At 37.3% G+C, this 18,417-nt stretch overlaps 1 protein-coding gene and 1 pseudogene across 14 annotated transcripts in view; both read left to right on the top strand.

The window, feature by feature from the left end:
- Positions 1-18,417, top strand: part of Rbfox1 (RNA-binding Fox protein 1) — a 138,246-nt gene that overhangs the window by 9,383 nt on the left and 110,446 nt on the right. The window lies entirely within an intron of this gene.
- On the top strand, positions 4,481-6,501 carry LOC108614084 (crystallomitin S-Lap4 pseudogene; annotated as a pseudogene).

Below are 18,417 nucleotides of genomic sequence, written 5' to 3'. Positions count from 1 at the left end.
ACTTATATGCGCATATAGATATGAAAATATATATAAATATCAATAAATTTATTAAATTACTATTTCGAGCACACAAAAACCTTACAGAGACACAAACAAAATAATTTTCAGTGAAATTTATTCAATTTTTGTTTCCCTATTTATTTTAACATATAATATAATCAATATCGTCAACTTTTCATATTTAATTCACAAAAGGCCCAATTGCATATTTTAACTGCATCCAATTGGCAGCAAATATTAAAAGCAAAAAAAAAATATATATATATATGTATATGCCAGATGTTCAATGATATAGCCATTAAACAGGTTCACTTCATTTGCCAAAACCATGGCCAAAGAATTTAATCAAAATTTATAAATCACTGCAATGCAGGAAAATAAATTGTGGAACTGTTTGCCAAGTTTCCAATAGAAGTTGTTCAGCTGCCAGAAATACGCTTCATAGCCGAATTTCTATGTGGTGTTCGGTCTGTGGTTGCGGTGCTGGCAGTCTGTGGCAGCGGCTGTTTGCCACTTACGCTTGAATGCCTCGTTCAGTCATTGATATGCGAACGCGCCACAAAAAGTTCAAATTAAAAACACTCGCCTCTGTGTTGTTCGGGCCACTTGAAAAGGCAATTGTGACTGACTGAAAAGCGGAGACACAAAAAACTTGCGCAAATCAATTTTTTTAGCAGATATCTGATATCCCAGTCATTCATCGGGCTGGACATGTTTAGATGCAAACTGACAGCAGGCAATTCTCGGCGCAACTGTTGCACACACTTTAAAACACGGCTTGACAAATTGTGCAGTAAAACTTGATGCCCCGAAAAGTTGAGTCAAGCGTATAACTGGATTCGACGTACACATTGCAAAAGTTTTCGAACTTGATGTTCCGTTTCAAATATGGCTAATCGACAAGCATACAACTGGAACGCCGCACAGCTCCTCCACGGTGAGATTGTCCCTGTTCATGGACATGCGATCTCTTAGTCTGCTCTCATTAAAAAGTAAAATAAACAAGTAAAAGTTTCAAAATCAAAAGCGAATAAAAACAGCAGCAGCAGCACAAGCAGCAGTAGCAGAAGAAGCAGCTGAACTAAAAACAAAAGGAAATAGAGAAAAACAAATAAAAAAGACAAAAACCACTTGAGCAAGTAGCAAAAGTTTTCCATTTATAACGAGCACAGTGCCATGACTGTGTGGCTATATGCACAGGGGCATGTTTTGCTATGCGGGTGGGCGGGGCGACTGTCGAAACGAATGTGTATATCCTGCTGTCTCATTTGTTAGAAGTGCATGAGTGTTGGTAAAACTTTAAATGCGCGGTAATGAAATTGTTGCCAACAAATGCTGTCAACATACTCACACACTCACACACGCACATGCATGAGCGTTTTATGGCAGGGTTCCGGCAAAAGTCGAGCATGCAGGCATTCTGCAGATTTCCAGCACCTCGCCAAAGCCGGAAAGTTGTCTGACTCAAGTGTTACGCCCCAAACAACAACATAAAAAAAAAAAAAAAATATCAGAAAAACTGTGTTAAGTTGCCACAACTTGGATACGCAACGTGCTGGGGCCAGTCAGCTCTTAGATGGGGAGGCGGACGGGAAAACACTTCCACTTTGCTACACGTCTGGCCATAATCATATGAATGGCTTGGCATTTGGAGCATTAAGCTGCGGTTAAACCACTAAGATAGTATATATATTTAAATGAAAAATTCATTTGTAGCAACCCAATGGAAATTGAATGTGCGCTTGAACAAATCACATTCAACGATGCAGTGCACGCCGTGCCACATCCAGACTGGGTTGCAGTCGAGGCAAAAGCTTTGCCAACTCTGCTGTGATTTTCAAATGCATCCTTAAATCCCCTTTCCGTTTGCCTGCTAATAGAACGTTTCGCAAAGTGATATAATCTTAAGTAAGCCATGCGGTTGATTGTAATCGTATTAGCTTTTGGCTTCATAGTTTCGTTTTGTTGGGCGCAATTACTGTCCAAAGTATTTTCAGAGAGAAATACTTTTCGTTAGCCAGTATACAAGATATTTGGGTTAATCCAATGGAGATGACTACACATTTTGTGGAATATTCCCAAAATTGCAAGGAGAATATTAATTTTTGATAGCGGAGCAATAGACAACTGAACAAATTAATGTGAATTCATATAAAGATATGCAAAAGTTTCAAATTATATAAATTAATATATTTTTAAAATAAATGATTAAAACAATAAATATATCTAAGGAATAAATAAATAAAATAAATTATAAATAGTATAAATAAATATTTATTTTTCTGAAAGTCATTTAGTTACCGGTAGTAAAACGTTTCAAATTAAATAAAGAATTATATATTTTAAAATAAAATAAAATAAATGAAGTGATAAATATATTTAAATAATAAAAATACAAAGTAAAAGTAAAACGAAATATAAACAAATAATTATTTTTATGAAAGACTGATTAAATTAACATTTATACATAGATATGCAAAAGTTTCAAATTAAATATCATTATGTATTTTAAGTAGAAATAAATTAAATAATAAATATATATAAAGAATAAAAAAGAATAAATAAATAGTATAATTAATAAATAAATAAGACAATAAATAAACAAAAACATATAGAGCTTGCAAATGCTATTACTAAGCATTTAGTTTTTGTTATTTATGTGTTATATTCAGAATACAGACGTTCCTTGGTTTGGGTGTTGGCTTCATGTTCTCGCCTTTTGGACTCTTCGACAGCCAGTTGGCCATAAAATCCGGGCAGTAATTATAGTAATTTGTATATTATTGTGAATGTGATATTCCTATCCAAATGCAGCTATAGTTCATATATTTAAAGAGGGAATTTATTTCGACAGTAGAGGTTTTTTTTTATATTTTTATTTCAGCTCACATAGAAAAGTCTGTCACGTTGAGGTATGTAATTGTTTTCTGTTTGAGGTACTTTTGAACTTAATTCATGTGCTATTTGTAGTGAGATAATCCATAGCTTAATTAATATATTATTAACTATAAATTCAATATTATGTAGATAGTCATTAATTAATTGCAGAGCTACATCACTTAATTGATTGTTTGCTTTCAATAAACGTGTTCATAGACGAGGTCAGTATGCGATAGTTCCAATTAGCATTACCATCAATGTGGTCCACTTAATTGCAGTGTTATTTATCGAGGTAGTTGTAGTAATTAAACTACCAAACTGTGTTTGATTAACGTCCAGTACATTCGTTACAGTTACGGTTAGTTAACGTTTAACTGTGTAAATATATATCAAATATATTTTACATCAAACCACAATCCTTTTTGGCTGCAAGTTACTATTCATAACTTACAGAATCACCATTAAATGACCAGCTAAAAAATGCGTGATCTAGTATCAGAATGAAATAATCTTTATTTATACTATTGAATATAAAAATGGGTCGTCAAAACATTCATGGGCTATCAAATTTGCTGTTTATGTGTTTACTACATATTTGAAATCGTGATCCTACTCGTAATGCTCAATGAAATATTATGTCCAAGCTATAAAGATTGGTTGATATTGGCGCAATAAAGAGTCTAACAAAAACTGAGTTTAACCTCCAATAATATTTTATTTAATTTTAAGATTGTGCATGTACAAGTTTTGTTGGTTTCATAAATATGATATGAAAACTGTAACTCAAAATTAAAGCTCTTTAAATCAATGCATTGCAATGCATGAAATAATGTAAACAAAAATTTAATTGGACTGTTATTTTGGTAACACAAAAAATATGATAAATATTATAATAAAAAAATTTCGGTCTTTGCCTTTGATTCAGGTTGGTTAGCTAACGGCTGAATCTTACTCAGACTCATTGCAATAAGAGTTATTATTACCTTAAAGGCTTATTATGGCGAAAAATAAAATCTTCTTATTTTTGTATTCGCCTTATATTATATTGTACACTGATGTTGTGTCCTAATATTTGTAATATTCTGAAGTTCAAATAAAAAAGAAAAACAAAACTTTTTGCCCTGATGTCCCATTTTCAATGGGTTCAGGGTATAACAAAAGTTCTTGAAAAGATTATACCATTGCTTTAATCCAGATAGTATAGTTATAGTCTGCTTCTACAATTGAGTTTTTAAATCTAGGCGATATATACTGTTAGATGTAGTGCTACTACGGAGTAGTACCAGAGAAGATTATATATTATGTTCAGAAAAAGGTTCATCTTACTTGTAATTTATTGAAATTACAGTTAATAAAGAGTTTTTACCAAGCTCTGTACCAGAATAAATGCAGATCATAGCGCAATAACCAATTTCCCAACCCAAGTGCACAGTAAGCAAAGAGTATGCTTATGTTGTAGAATCGCGTTGCAGAATCGTGTAATTTTTTAATAATTTTACTTTCAACTGAAGCTGAAATGAGAATGAGTATATTTCATTGTCGACCGCAGCAAGCGTTTGCATAGTTGTCCAATAGCTTAGCTGTCACAGCTCGATTTCCAGTTGAGTCTTTTTTGTTATTTCAACCTATTCAGTGCTTGCTTCTTAATGTTTTGTTCAGTGGAATTTTGAAAAAAAAAAACAAAAAAACAAAAAAAATTATTTATTCTAAATTATAAGTGTTTTTCTAAGCTTTTCTCGTTTATTTTTCACGATTTTAGTGTTTCTATAAGCACATATTTATTTTTTGACCTATAGTCGTAAATTATTTGTGGAATTAATTTAATTTTCAATATGCAGAGTGTGCGTCGAATTTTGGTTAAGTCCAATTTACTGCGCGGCTCCCCGTTATTCGAGAGCGTTCGCTTCTCTTGTGCCAAGGAGACAAGAGGAAAGGGTCTCATTCTCGGTATATTCCAAGAGGAGGGCGACAAAGATGCAAAGTTGACGCAAAGCGCCGAGATCGTGAACGATCGCACCGGGGGAAAGCTCGCGCACTTAATTAGAGAAACCAAAATCAACGGACAATTGGGTCGCGGAAAGGTGTTCAACAACATTGATCCCGACTTTAACAGTATTGCTGTCGTTGGATTAGGCCTGCAGGGCGTCGGCTTTAACGAGCTGGAAATGTTGGACGAGGGTATGGAAAATGTACGCATTGCGGCCGGCATCGGTGCCCAGTCCCTGCAAAAGCTTCGTCTCACCGATATCGCCGTCGAGAGCATGGAGTATGCGGAGCAGGCGGCCGAGGGTGCAATGCTGGGTGTTTGGCAGTTTACTGATATGCTAAGTAAAAAGAATCATCCGGTCAAACCCAAGCTGGAATTGTATGACTCACACGATCAGGATGGCTGGGTGCGTGGCATTTTTAAGGCGGAATCGCAGAATCTGGCCCGTCGCTTGAGCGATGCGGCTGCCAACTGTATGACGCCTACGCTGTTCGCCCAGGCCACAGTGGATGCACTGTGTCCATGCGGCATCACTGTGGAGATACGCACCATGGACTGGATCGAGCAACAGCGCATGCATTCCTTTCTGATGATAGCAAAGGGCTCATGCGAGCCCCCAGTACTCATGGAGATTAGTTACTGCGGCACCTCGCCGGACGACAAACCCGTGCTCTTCATCGCCAAGGGCATCACATTCAACTCGGGCGGCATCAATTTGCGTGAGTGCGAGGGCATGGACGAATATAGGGCGGAGATGTCCGGCGCGGCGGCCTGTGTGGCCATGATGCGCTGCGTTGCGGCATTGTCGCTGCCCATCAATGTGGTTGTAATTGTGCCGCTGTGTGAGAACATGCCATCGGGCATGTCCACAAAGCCAGGCGACGTTTGCACCTTGCTGAATGCGAAGGCAATGGCCATTCGAGATCTGAGCAAGGCAGCCGTCGTCGTAATGGCTGATCCTTTGATTTACGGCCAAACCAGCTACAAGCCGCGTCTGGTGGTGGACGTGGGCACCATTGCCAGGGGTGCCCAGCAGGCACTCGGTGGCGGGGCAAACGCGATCTTTTCCAATTCTCATTACATCTGGAAGCAATTCCAAAAGGCTGGCTCTCTCACCGGTGATCGCATGTGGCGCCTTCCACTATGGAATTACTACAGAAAACAGGTTACGGATGAACTCGGATATGATCTGAGCAACGATGGGCGTGGTCTAGCGAGCTCTTGCTTAGCGGCGGCTATACTCCATGAAATGGTCCCTTGCGCCGACTGGGCCCATATCGATACTCGCGGATCCGGCATGCTTAGCACATATGGAATCGTTCCATATCTGGCTAAACGAAAAATGACCGGACGGCCAACCCGAACGTTGGTGCAGTTCCTGTACCAACTAGCATGTCCAGAAATCAAGTGATATCCATCCCGTATATCTGTTGGTAATTGTGTATCGACCTGTTAATGTAGAGCTTTTACTATCCCAACGGGAAACTTCGAAAATCCGCTGAATTCAACAATTCTTATAATTTTGTACTGACAATTAAGATTGTTCTATATCATACTCACATGTACTTGACAGGTCAAGAAGATAATCCCGACATTGTACGTAAATCAGATGAATATAGATATGATAACAACTGTTTTGTTTTTCCGTGGATAGCTTTTGCGAAGTTTCACAGGTGAACATTTCTAGCATAGGTGTATAGGTACAGATGTGTGTAAAGATAAAAACATTAAAGAAAAATAATTAATATTTGCTTTATTTTATCTACATGATATACATATATGTATATACTGAATGTATATTATATAGCTCATTTATTGGAATGGGAGACAAAATGTTCCATAGATCTATTATAGCACTCACAATGTCATGTCTTACACAATTAACTAGAGCTGCGCCGCCTTAATCATTAATTATCTCTTATTTATTTTGCTTATATGGTATGTGGATCTGGTTTCACTAGATGGTTTCTCTCAACGGCGGTTTTGAGCATCGATACTATCGATAGTTACACGCTCGTTTTATTTTGTATGTTAATCATAAGGAACTGATTTACACACAAACGTGAAACCAGTATACATGAATCTGCAGAATAGATAAATCGAATGTTTTGATTTACTTTCTTGTTCCAAACCCTTTTCTAGGAAGATATTTCCCACGTATTCCTTTAGCCACTTTTATGTTCGAGTTATGCCTGTTATGTTATGCGTTTCATAAATCCACATCATTATAGCTAGCACTTTCATTCAATACATTGATAATATAATAACCAAAGATAATGTACAGCTTTGTTAGTTTCTACTAACCTATGGAGAGCTGGTTATAGCAGAACCAACATGGTAGCAGATGGGAGCAACGGCTTGATTACTGTATCCTCAACGAGTATTGTACTTAAATGTTGGCTTAGATTGGCATAAAGAAGCATTACTTGACTAAACTTTGCCCAGCCCATTTTACACATATCATTGCTGCTGTCCCCCAGTTCATTCCGTTATTTGCATAAATTAAAGGGTTCCCTATTTTGATGGTGCCTATTGTTAGAATTCTTTAAGCAACGTTTTTTAAACGACTTTTGACCTTTGCTTAAGTGCTTGTCATACGGATAACAGAGCCTAAGCAAAACATTACTGAATTGTGAAACTATGACGTCACAACAGACTAAGCACTATGACTAAGCATTACAAGTGACGGAAGTGCTCTTTGCATATTTACTAACCATTCAACAGATAAACTTGACATCTATCTATGGTTACTGATATTAATGATGGTGTCATCGATTGGCTATCAACTCTAATCGCAAGTCCAACACAATTGATTAACTAAGATAATATGATAAAACCCTTTTTCATAGCCAATATCTTAGGAGTTAACCGTCCGTTTATTTAAAAATTCTTTGAATTTTATAGGGCTCACTTGAGGCAAATTCAGTTGATACGAGTGCAATGCTATTTATGATGGCCAATCACTTAAGCCGCGCACTTGGCCAAATGTTTGTACGCTTTACGGCCGAATAAGCAACTAGGGTTAGGCAAGCGTACCTGCCACAACCAATTATTGAAACAAATTTGCAATTTTCACACAGGCATTTGCACGTTTGACACGTTTAGGCCATTTTCCAGCGTGTCCCCCCAGGCATGTGCCTGTTAGCCAAAAAGGATATTTGCTTTCACACACCTACTTGCAGTCGGTCTTGGCCTCTTAGCTTTTGTTGATGAAATTGCTGCAGGATATTACTTTGAATTATCATAAATAACAGCAATGACATTTATGTAACCATGTGTGAGTGGGTGTGGGTGTGCGTGTATAGCTGAAGGGATCAGGTGTTCGCCTGCTGCTGAGGGCTCATTGGGGGGTTGTCTTAGGCTTTACCCAGTTTATGATGTTCCTGTTTGTTCGCTTGAATGTGTTTATGTGTGTGGGTGTGCATGTGTGTGTGCTGAATTCAATATTGCTGTCTGAATGTGCTTGACTGCTCGGCGAGGGCCGATGGAGATGAAAGGGTGGCCGAATTTGGCCCAGTCAGTATACACACATATTTATATCAGCCACAATGAGCCCACGTCGTGCAGACTTGTCGAAATATTTATTTGGCATTCAGGCAAAAGCGATTATCAAACATTCTCGAACGCTTTATTGACGTCAGATGAAAAGACCTGAAACGTTTTGATCGCAAATTAAAAATACAACACAATGTCCTTTAAAGCATCTCCAGAATATCTACATTTGCACAGTGATTGCAATGGACTTAAATTCCATTGTTTTGCCGGGACTCGGCAAACGTAAAAGCGTAAACTGTCGGCCAGATAACAATGCAGCGCCTGGTATTTAAATTGCTTTTCAGCTGGCAGCTGCTTCTGCGCCTACTGCGGGCCACATTACATCTGCCGTGACATTTATGAAAAATTCAGCTCGATCTGGCTTCGGGGCGTGTAGGGCTGGCTGTGTCGCCTGCTGGCCGCAATTTAATTTGGAAATTTTGCAGGCTGCGTAGGCCGTAAATTCAAGACCTTTAAAAATCCATTTACGAAGTTTTAATACAATATATGGGTAAGTATATTAAACCCGTTCGCATGGCACATAAAAGTTGCTCAGGGCTGGACGAAATGACAATTCAATAAAATATCACGCAGACAATCGAATCTGTTATTATTCAATTAATTATGCGAGTGCTCCAGTTGAGAGAATTACAACAAAAGCATTTTTAATTGTCCTCTGCTTATGTCCTTCAATCTCTCTTTTTGGCAAGATGTAGAGCAGCCATTTATACGTGAATGGAATAGGCCATGGGATCAACATATTGTTAGCCCAACTGCTTTGTCAGCCAACAATAATTTGTTTGTAAACAATGAAAAATTCAATTACAGTTGCCTCTCAGCCTGCCTTTCAAAAGCTTATGAGCCAAACAAGCCACAAGAAAAGTTTGTTTTCAAAATGTTTATGTATGTGTGTGTGTGTGTGCGCCGTATGCAAAGCTCATGCTGCAAAGGACTAGGCTTTTGCCTAGTACTGAATAAAGGACACACCCTTAGCCACAAAGCAGCCATTGACTTGCGCTTTGTTTTGCTGTCGTGATTGCCGAGGGCTGATGGGGATTGACGATATTATATCGTAGGCTTTAATAATATTGCTCTGTTTGAAGAAACAGCTCGTTGAATAGGTATAGTTTGCGTATATACATTCTCGAATGTTGGCAACATTTTGATTCTTGATTGCAGCATTGGCTGTAATCCATATGACGAGCAAGCAGTATCGATTGTGAATAAATGTGTGAATAATGCATTACTGTACTCACCATCTTTGCATTCACTTTAAATTTACGAATGACTGAAATTGTAAATTAATATGTAAAATTAATTGAGTATCGTTAAATACAATGTAGGAAGCCGATAGTAATAGAGAGCATTTTCCAAATATAGATGCAATCAAAATAGAAGTATGTCAAATAAATCATATAAATGACTAAATTTTAAAACAAATTTATTGGGACTACTATAAGGTCATAATTGTTTGCTAGTGTCATAGAGCTTGGCTGTCGTACTGCCTATATGTATGTCTATGCTATATATATATATATATATATATATATATGTATATGTATATGTATGTAGATAGAACAGCGAGAGTGAGAGTCAATTATCTATTTTTATTCGATCGGCGACATCCCGCTCTTAATTACAAAAGAAACATATGAAGGGCTGAATGCTAAGGATTCCCTATTATTCTACGAACATTTTTAATTTAGTCTCCCGAAGGAACTCAACTGAGGTCAAGTTCTCGCGCAATCTCGGGTTGTAAATCATCCTTATTACTGCAGGAAAAACAGGTGGAAATTCAAAACTTATTATAGATTTGATTTTTTTCCATTGCTGTGTTCTTTTCCTTTGCGAACTCTATTTGATACAGACAATCAGCGAAAGCTAATTCAGAACAAATTAATAGAAGATAGATGATATATCTATAAAGCAAATAATATTCGATATGTTTACACTATATGTACTTTTGTCGTAAATAAAGTTGTATTCATGAAAATAGTGCTGTCACATCAGACAATACTTTAACCAAATAACACTTTACTTATTCTTCCCACCGAAAAACAAAAGGAATCTTGTTTATTTAAAATAGATTGCAAGGAAGAGGAGAAACAAACCCTCCAAGCATTCAGAATTAATTTGCTTTTTACGATTTTAGGGGGGAAGCATTGAGAGACGCTCGCTCGTAGAAAGAAAAAGTTGAAAAAAAAAAAAAGAAAAAAGTAACACTATTAAATTTACTAAAAAAAAAAATAAAACAAAACAAACAATAAGTGTAATTAATTTTGTATTATTGTACTAATTGAAATTGTAATATTTCGATAAATACATACATACATATTCGTTATATATAAGCAGTTTTCTACTAATAATAAAAAAGGTTTTCTTTAACAAACTTTTCTTGATTTCCTTCATTTTCTGTCATTTATCAAAATGCTTGCAAAACCTTTCACTGTCCAGACGTGCACTTATAAATTTGTGTATTTTTAACTTAATTAAAGTGCATGTCATTAAGATCAATTTGTGATAAACTCTGCTCTGTGAATGCATAGTATAGCACAGCGAGAGCAAGAGCAAGAGCAAAAGCAAGAGCAAGAGCAAAATCAGAAGGAATAGCAAAGAGTACGTGGTGAATAAGGGTGACTGAGGCGACAACGAGGAGCGGAACCAGGATACACTGCCAAAGGCAATCATCGCAATTTAATATTCATGACATTCTCATAGTCAATGTATTTTCAAAGTGTTGCCAGGAGCTGCAACTGGGGACCGGCAAGGGAATGAGTGCTGCGCAGGCGACAAGCATTTGGAAGCACCAAGTGATTGATGAGTTTTTTATTACACTCGCACAGGGGGGAGAGCCTCACATAGACCTGCTATATAGAGTACATAATGTGATATTATGTAAGAATGATTTATGCATATAGAGATAGATGTAAATAATCAAAGTCGCTTTCAACTACAGGTTTAGCTATTTGTCCAGCATCTACTGCAGAGTTCAATTCGAGTTGTCTGCTGACTATTTTGTCGCCTGCCACTGCATGATCCGCTTCGCCACGAGTGTGTGACCCATCGCCCGTTCAATAAGAAATGAACCCAATTCCTTTTCCCCTCGGAGTTACACAATGCTGACACAAATTGCTCATCTGTTATTTATCATATTGAGGGCTGTCCTTGCGCGATGATGTCGCATTCATATGTGTTCCTATTTCACTTTTCTTGCACATTTTTGCAACACTTTCTCACATGTGTGCGCTATACCCTGTAAGCACAGAAACTGCTGATGAAAAGCTATATGTATATGTGTGGCTCTATAAACAGATAAGTTATTCAAGAACACAGTTTTCCTTTCAAAACCTACGGATAAATTGGGTCAGAAGGCTGAGCACATTTGACTGCTCCTAGTCGAATGGAGAGTATCTGCAGCTCACACCATTTGACTCGACTCTTACATGCTTTAACTTTCGTTATGTGGCATGCTTCCCCTTATCCCATTTTCGCTTTTATTTTCTTGTGTTTTGCCTTTCGCTCCACTGCAACTGGCTGATTTGCTATCAGCGATAAGCGAAAAGTCCGGATAGTTCTGCCCATTGTTCTCCATTTGTGGCTGGCCTGGCTCTTTGCTAGCCGGCAGCTACTTTAGCCGCCGTCTGCGAATTGAATTCACAAATTGTTGTTGCTTCTTCTTGCCGATATCAAAGCGAAGTTCTTTGTATTTGTAGCAGAGCTCACTTTCAGCTGATTTTTGGCTTACTAGCATTGGCCATTGGCTAGATTATTAATTGTGGCGCTATCGTTGAACCAGAAATAAATTGGCCTTTCAAAACTCTTAACGAGACGCTGTGTGTTGCTGGCCAAGCTCTTCATTGCTTCGCCTCCACCAATTGTTCGGACTGGCCAAGCTCGACTGCACCCGCAATGTGGACAACTTGCTCGCTGGTCCAGTCAAGAAACATGCAAATGATTAACGATAACCAAAATTTTTGCTCCTTTTTTTTTTTTTGGGTCTTGCCTGGAGTTGCTGACGGCCATAAACAATTTGGTTTATTGACATAATTACGCCGAGTTTTTAATATACACTATCTGGAGCTAATCCTTGGCAGCCGTCGCTTGATTTATGTGCTTCATAATGGCCAAACATAATTTGTCTGTGGTGTCAACATTGGCGCTGGCTTACGCCAAAGAATTGCATAATTAATGGTGCAAATTAAAAGTAAATATGCCAGCCGGCCTGATTATCCCAGCTCCCTCGCCCGCGACTCGCCTTCCGTAATCCGAATATTTCTGAAAAACGTCCAGAAGCTCAGTCGGCAAATTTCTTTGCATAATTGAAATCTGGTGCACGGAAGTCGCATTTTAAGACAGCGGAATAAAAATATAAAAAAAAACACCAACGTCGCATTGAGTTCCGACGGATGAAACTCAGGATGAAGGAGCCCATTCTTCTATAGAGCGAAGTAGGACGAGTAGCTGTCAGAATTTGGAAATATTATTACCCTTTACTATACGGGCTTATTAAATACTGAATTATATTTGTGACAAATATTTACTATAAAGCATAAGATACTTATTGGATATTCTTTAAAATATAAATTTAAGTTAAATTTTTTGTAAGAATCTAATATATTGAGCATGGCATTCATTAGGAACAAATGAATCTAACATCTTCATGGAGATAAGCATTATAAGTTAGAGACTTCCAAGATTAGTTGAAACTTGTATTTTCATGGCATAAAGTGAAAAGCTAGTTTAACAAATCTGAATATGCTTAGAGATATGTTTCTAAAACTGTCTTGAAAATCGGAATATTTGACAAGAGATAGCAATCCAGCTCAGCTTTATAAGAGCTGTAAATTAACATTATTAATAATCTAATATTAAGTTATCAGCCCGTAGTCATATATTTTTCCCCTATTACTAATCCGCAAATAAACAAGGCACAAAGAGCACGGATATACAGATGTTTATTAAAGACTTTAAATATCTTTCCAAATTCAGTAAGGGAAAAACCATTACCACTTTTGCTTTTCTTTTTATTAACTACTCAATTCTGCTCTGCCTACTTCTTGGAAGTTTCTTTGCGCTTTCCAAATTGAATATAAAACTTGGGGAAAATGTTTTTAATTCAATTGACGTCCAGTGAGTACCTCAAAGTGAGAAAGTTGTATTGAAGCTCAATGAAAACTGAGTTAGACTTGGCCTGCTAGATAAGGTATTCTATATATCAGACTATACATATACTACAACACTTTATTAGCTTTTACCATAGGCAGGGTATTAGCCTGTGCAGCTACCCCTAGGGGTATTTCTCTATTTTCATTCTCTGCTTTAACGTGTTTTTGACGCCATCTCCAACTTGTACGCTTTGCACCATTACATATATTTTTCTTTTCTTTGCATTGTAGTTGTTGTTGTTGTTGTTTTTATTGTTGTTACTGCTGCTGTGGAAATTAGCCGCACGGCTGTAAATAGAAACGCGTTCTTCTTGGGGCGCTTTTCCTTGAGTTTTTGACACTTTAATGTTTGCTATCCGATTGTCGTTTGCTGTGGTTGTGTTGTTTGGTAGATTCATTAGTGAGCACGTGGCTGCCGGCACCTCATTTTATGGTAGCACATAATGGCCATCCTGCATTCAATGTTGGCAACGAACCCCAAATGCCATGCTCTATAGGTTGCTCCAAAATGATATAGCGCTGGTGCTTAGACTTAAATTTTAGCTCTTTAAGCCTGGAATCTTTGGCCAAACTTCAGCAACTGAGTGAAACGAAAAACACATTAACATATAATATATTGTAGTCCGCTTAGCTCAGATTTCGCTGTTTAGGAAGCTGCCTGAAAAAAGTTTACATCAAAAAAGTTTGTCTTTATGTTATAATAATCCGTCTACACATATCTAAAGTGTTTATTCTGCAACTAAGGAACACATGGAAAACATAGAAAACATAAATATATAATGCATACATCTTAGTCAGCTGTCTTTAAGAATTTTCCATGAAAAGTTTGCTTTTACGATATGATGGCCCGTTTATTCATAACTTTTCCAGATATACAATCAAATAAGCGAAAGTTTTTTTTTTATACAATAATATAATTTTTAATAGCAACCATAAATCGTTTAAATTCTTCATGTATTGGGCTGTTTATAAATATAAATGATAAATACGATTTAGGCGTCAGGTTAAAGTTATAATTCTCTCTGCCAGAGTGTAATGAGCGACAGCTCGAGTTGCTGCAAGCATTTGCCCCGCCCCTCAGAAGGCGGGCGCCCGAAGCGTCCTTATGCTAAGTCTTGCAAATTTATGCAATCTGCAGCAGGAGAGCAAGAGAAAATGTACGTAAATTCTGAGCAGCTTCCGTTCGGTGAAATATGCAAAAGGAATTTGCATTTTGCTGAGTCACAAGGTATGCGACGCACTTTATGCTGCCAGCCTAATTTATGCGCCGAAACAGTTCATTATTATTGGCTTGTGCCCATCGGACCGTTGCTCAGTTAATCAGAACCGTTTTGGACCTACATATGCCACTTGTAGTATCGAAATTAACATTTAAATACTGTCAACAATGGAATATTCGCAACGAACAATGTTACAGTCGGATGCCACCGACTGCTTAATACTCGTTCACGTTTTCAGATAGATAACTTCACTGTCAGATGGGACTTGGTCTGGTCTCTCATTGTCAAATATATTATATATATATAAATTTTTATATATTATTAGTATTATGTTATTGATTATGATATAAAAGCTATATTGATTGTTTTAATTTTATAAAGAAATATTATACAAGTTTAAGCATAAAATCGATGTGTATTGTTTTTTTTTAAACGTAATATGATGAAAATAATAGTATCTATGATTGTAGTCGTTTTAATTTTATAAATTTATTTTTTATACTATATACATACTATATATACATGTACATGCCTATATATATTTATATTATATATTATTCTTATATATCTGTACAATCCTAAATAATTTAATACCGCTTCGAAAATTATATTGGATAGACTATAAATAAATTCTTTCCCACTTTTCAAGTACCAAATGCTTAAATTTAAGTTTTTTCGCAGTTTGTTTTTTGACTGCTCTGGATTTTCTATGGATCATTATGCACAAGTCGAACAAAGTTTAACGAGCTGCTTTTTGTTCGCCTTTGAGCTTTGCGGTGCTTTCTACTTAACCAGTGGGCGGAGCTGCAGCGGCTCAATTAAAACGGCATTTGAAGTGGTCTACGGGCTGCATCCTTGTGTACACACAGCTTTAAGGACTCGATTTTGTTGTTTTGTGGGTTGTCGCATTGATCGATGCGATGGCTGCCATTGCTTCAGGTGCAATTTGTAGTTGACATACTCGACGGCCACTCAAATGCGAATGTTAAATTCAGATGAACTGGTCGGGCTGTGGAAACTAGAGCAACAAAGCGGCAACAGCAAAGCTACCCACACACAACAAACACAGCCACCCACGCACACACCTGCACATATGTCTGTGTATAAACAAATCCGCATTTACGCATGCATCACTGTAGTTATGTATGTATTTATATTCGTGTTGGCAAATTGACGTCACTTATGTCCTTTGGGCTACTACGCAAAAGTAGAATTTGCATATTTTTGCAGCTTCCGAGCAACCGCACTTGGCCAACGATGTCCTTGTTGTTAGCTAGCATTACAATCCTTGAATATCATCAGCAACTTCTGTTCATGTGCTCTGTACGTCATGTCCTGGGTGAACAGCCCTCCCAAAACCTGTTTGAAACGCAGCTTACAAATTGTTCAAAGCTCTTACACAAAAATGTGGCATGTGTTCCTGTCAATTTTTGCCCAGACCCTTGATGCCATTGTTCTTTCTTGATACTCTGCCCCGCCTCATGCAATTTGAACTAGATAATATTCCAGACTAACTATTTAAATAATCTTCCTTTGCCCACAACAAGTGCCGGCCTACCGACCCTTGTGGTTAGTCAAAAGGTCAACATAGAACTCGTCACACAAATAGGCATATAAATTGCTTCATTAAAAATACAGACAACAACAGTGTTATAACCATATATACAAGACCAACAGATATCTTGTCCTAAGTGCTCTATGACGTGGTCAGAGAATACATGTTAGTAAGCGAAATAAGCAGCGCTGTTAATGTTACAAATTAAAAGTCCTTCTTGTAAGTAAGTGTACTCCATTAAGTTCGTTGTATTGCATATACGACGACAGAGAAATGTAGACAAAGTCAAAATACAAAATGCTGATAATACAGATAACGTATGACTGCAAACCAAAGTACTCTATGCCTTACATAGAACAAAGAGAATTCATATTCAAATATATGGGTATATGACACTGATTTCAGCAGTTATTAAATAAAACAGCTACCTATCCATCAACTTCGCATCGCTCGCTTGCCAAATAAAACTCGCTCAGTCCGAGCACACCAAAAAGTATGCTACACATTTTGCACACAATCGAAAGGCAAAACACTCTGCAGTGCATCAATCAACGCCAAATGCTGTCAATCTAGCAAGAGTGTCTGTCAAACACTTGACAAGTGGAGCAACAAGCGAGCGGAAGCACTAATTGAACCCTCGAATAAGCAACAATGGGAGCCGAGCTGAAACGTAACCAAAGTGCGGCTCGGCACTCAGCCACAGAATTCTTTCAATGTCAGACGGCATGCAAATTAGCTGAAGGTCAAGCAATCGACGAAAAAGCATAACCACGAACTATGCACAACAAACCGATAAATACCAGCCTCAAGCAGTGGCTGCGGCAACAATAACTGAGTAAATGCACTACAGATGAATTTCATGTTTCGATGCCTCGGAACTAAGAGCCGCTCGGCTCTCGCTGAACGAAACAATGCGAACAGCAAAGAGCGAACTCTTCAGGCAAAGAGAGCGAAATGTAACAGCATTAAACTGTTATACTTGATGCTGCTGTGGTACAAGTGTGCCAAGAATAGTGCAGCCCACATTTGCTTGGTACAATAATAAATACTACGTGTGAAACAATGCGTTGTTAAATAAATAGAAAGAAAGGTTAGATATATACTAAAACGCTTATAAACTATGTTAATAAAGAATAATTAATATATAAATATACATATATGCACAACATATTTTTGCAAAGGTACATAATACATATTTTGGGTACAAGAGGAGAAGAGAGCATAGCTCTGACGCTGCCGCCGCTGCTCAGTACATACGCAGACTTCGGAGTGTGAGTAAGTGGCAACGGTTAAACGAGAGTTTGCGCAAGCGAGATGGAGCACAAGAGACGAAGTAGATGAGAGCTTGCATGTGTAGTGTTCTATCGGGAAGCGATTTGTATAACAATGACTTTCGGCGTAGCTGCGCGGTTAATTTGATGTGAAAACAAATGCTTAATGACCAAAGTTGCAGTTAGAATTTTGCATGCGCTGCTTAAGTGCTTAACAAATGTTTACAGTCAATTAGGAAATGGCTGACAGGTGCGAAAACTAACCCAAAGTGTATAGATGCTGCATTAAGGCATTTAGTACGCTACAATTAGAATTATAAATTAATGTGGATATAAATTAGTGGAGGAAATAATATTTTCAGCGTACTTTCAATATGTATAAATACTGTATACTTTTAACATTTATATATTTATTAGACATTTGATTTAATATAAAATTAAGACTAATTTAAGAATTAAGCACTGGGAGCTAGGGCAATTGCCTTGACTCTTAGTATTATTAAGCTAATTGGTATAGATGGTTGCACAAAAATACATAGGGCAAATTCTGAAAGAGAGAAAATATTTTGGTTTACGACTTGAATAATTAAAAGAATACAGACACCTTTGATTAAAGAAAATCTCACTTATTTGATAAAGCAACTCCATAGCTCTATAGTATTTAAAGTATTTTTGGCATAATCAAAACAATCAAATACAGCAATACAAAATAACTATGAGATACAAATGATATGCATCAAAACTAGGTGGCCATTTGCTTTGCTCTTCCCGCTGCTCCCAAGTGCTGAGGACTTCAGATTTA

Source organism: Drosophila arizonae, chromosome 4 (genome assembly GCF_054131065.1).
Source record: "Drosophila arizonae isolate 15081-1271.41 chromosome 4, UAZ_ARI_1.0, whole genome shotgun sequence".
In the NCBI taxonomy this organism is placed as follows: Eukaryota; Metazoa; Arthropoda; class Insecta; order Diptera; family Drosophilidae; genus Drosophila; species Drosophila arizonae.
Note: the sequence above shows the minus strand (reverse complement) of the source record. Positions and strands in the feature narration are given on the sequence as shown.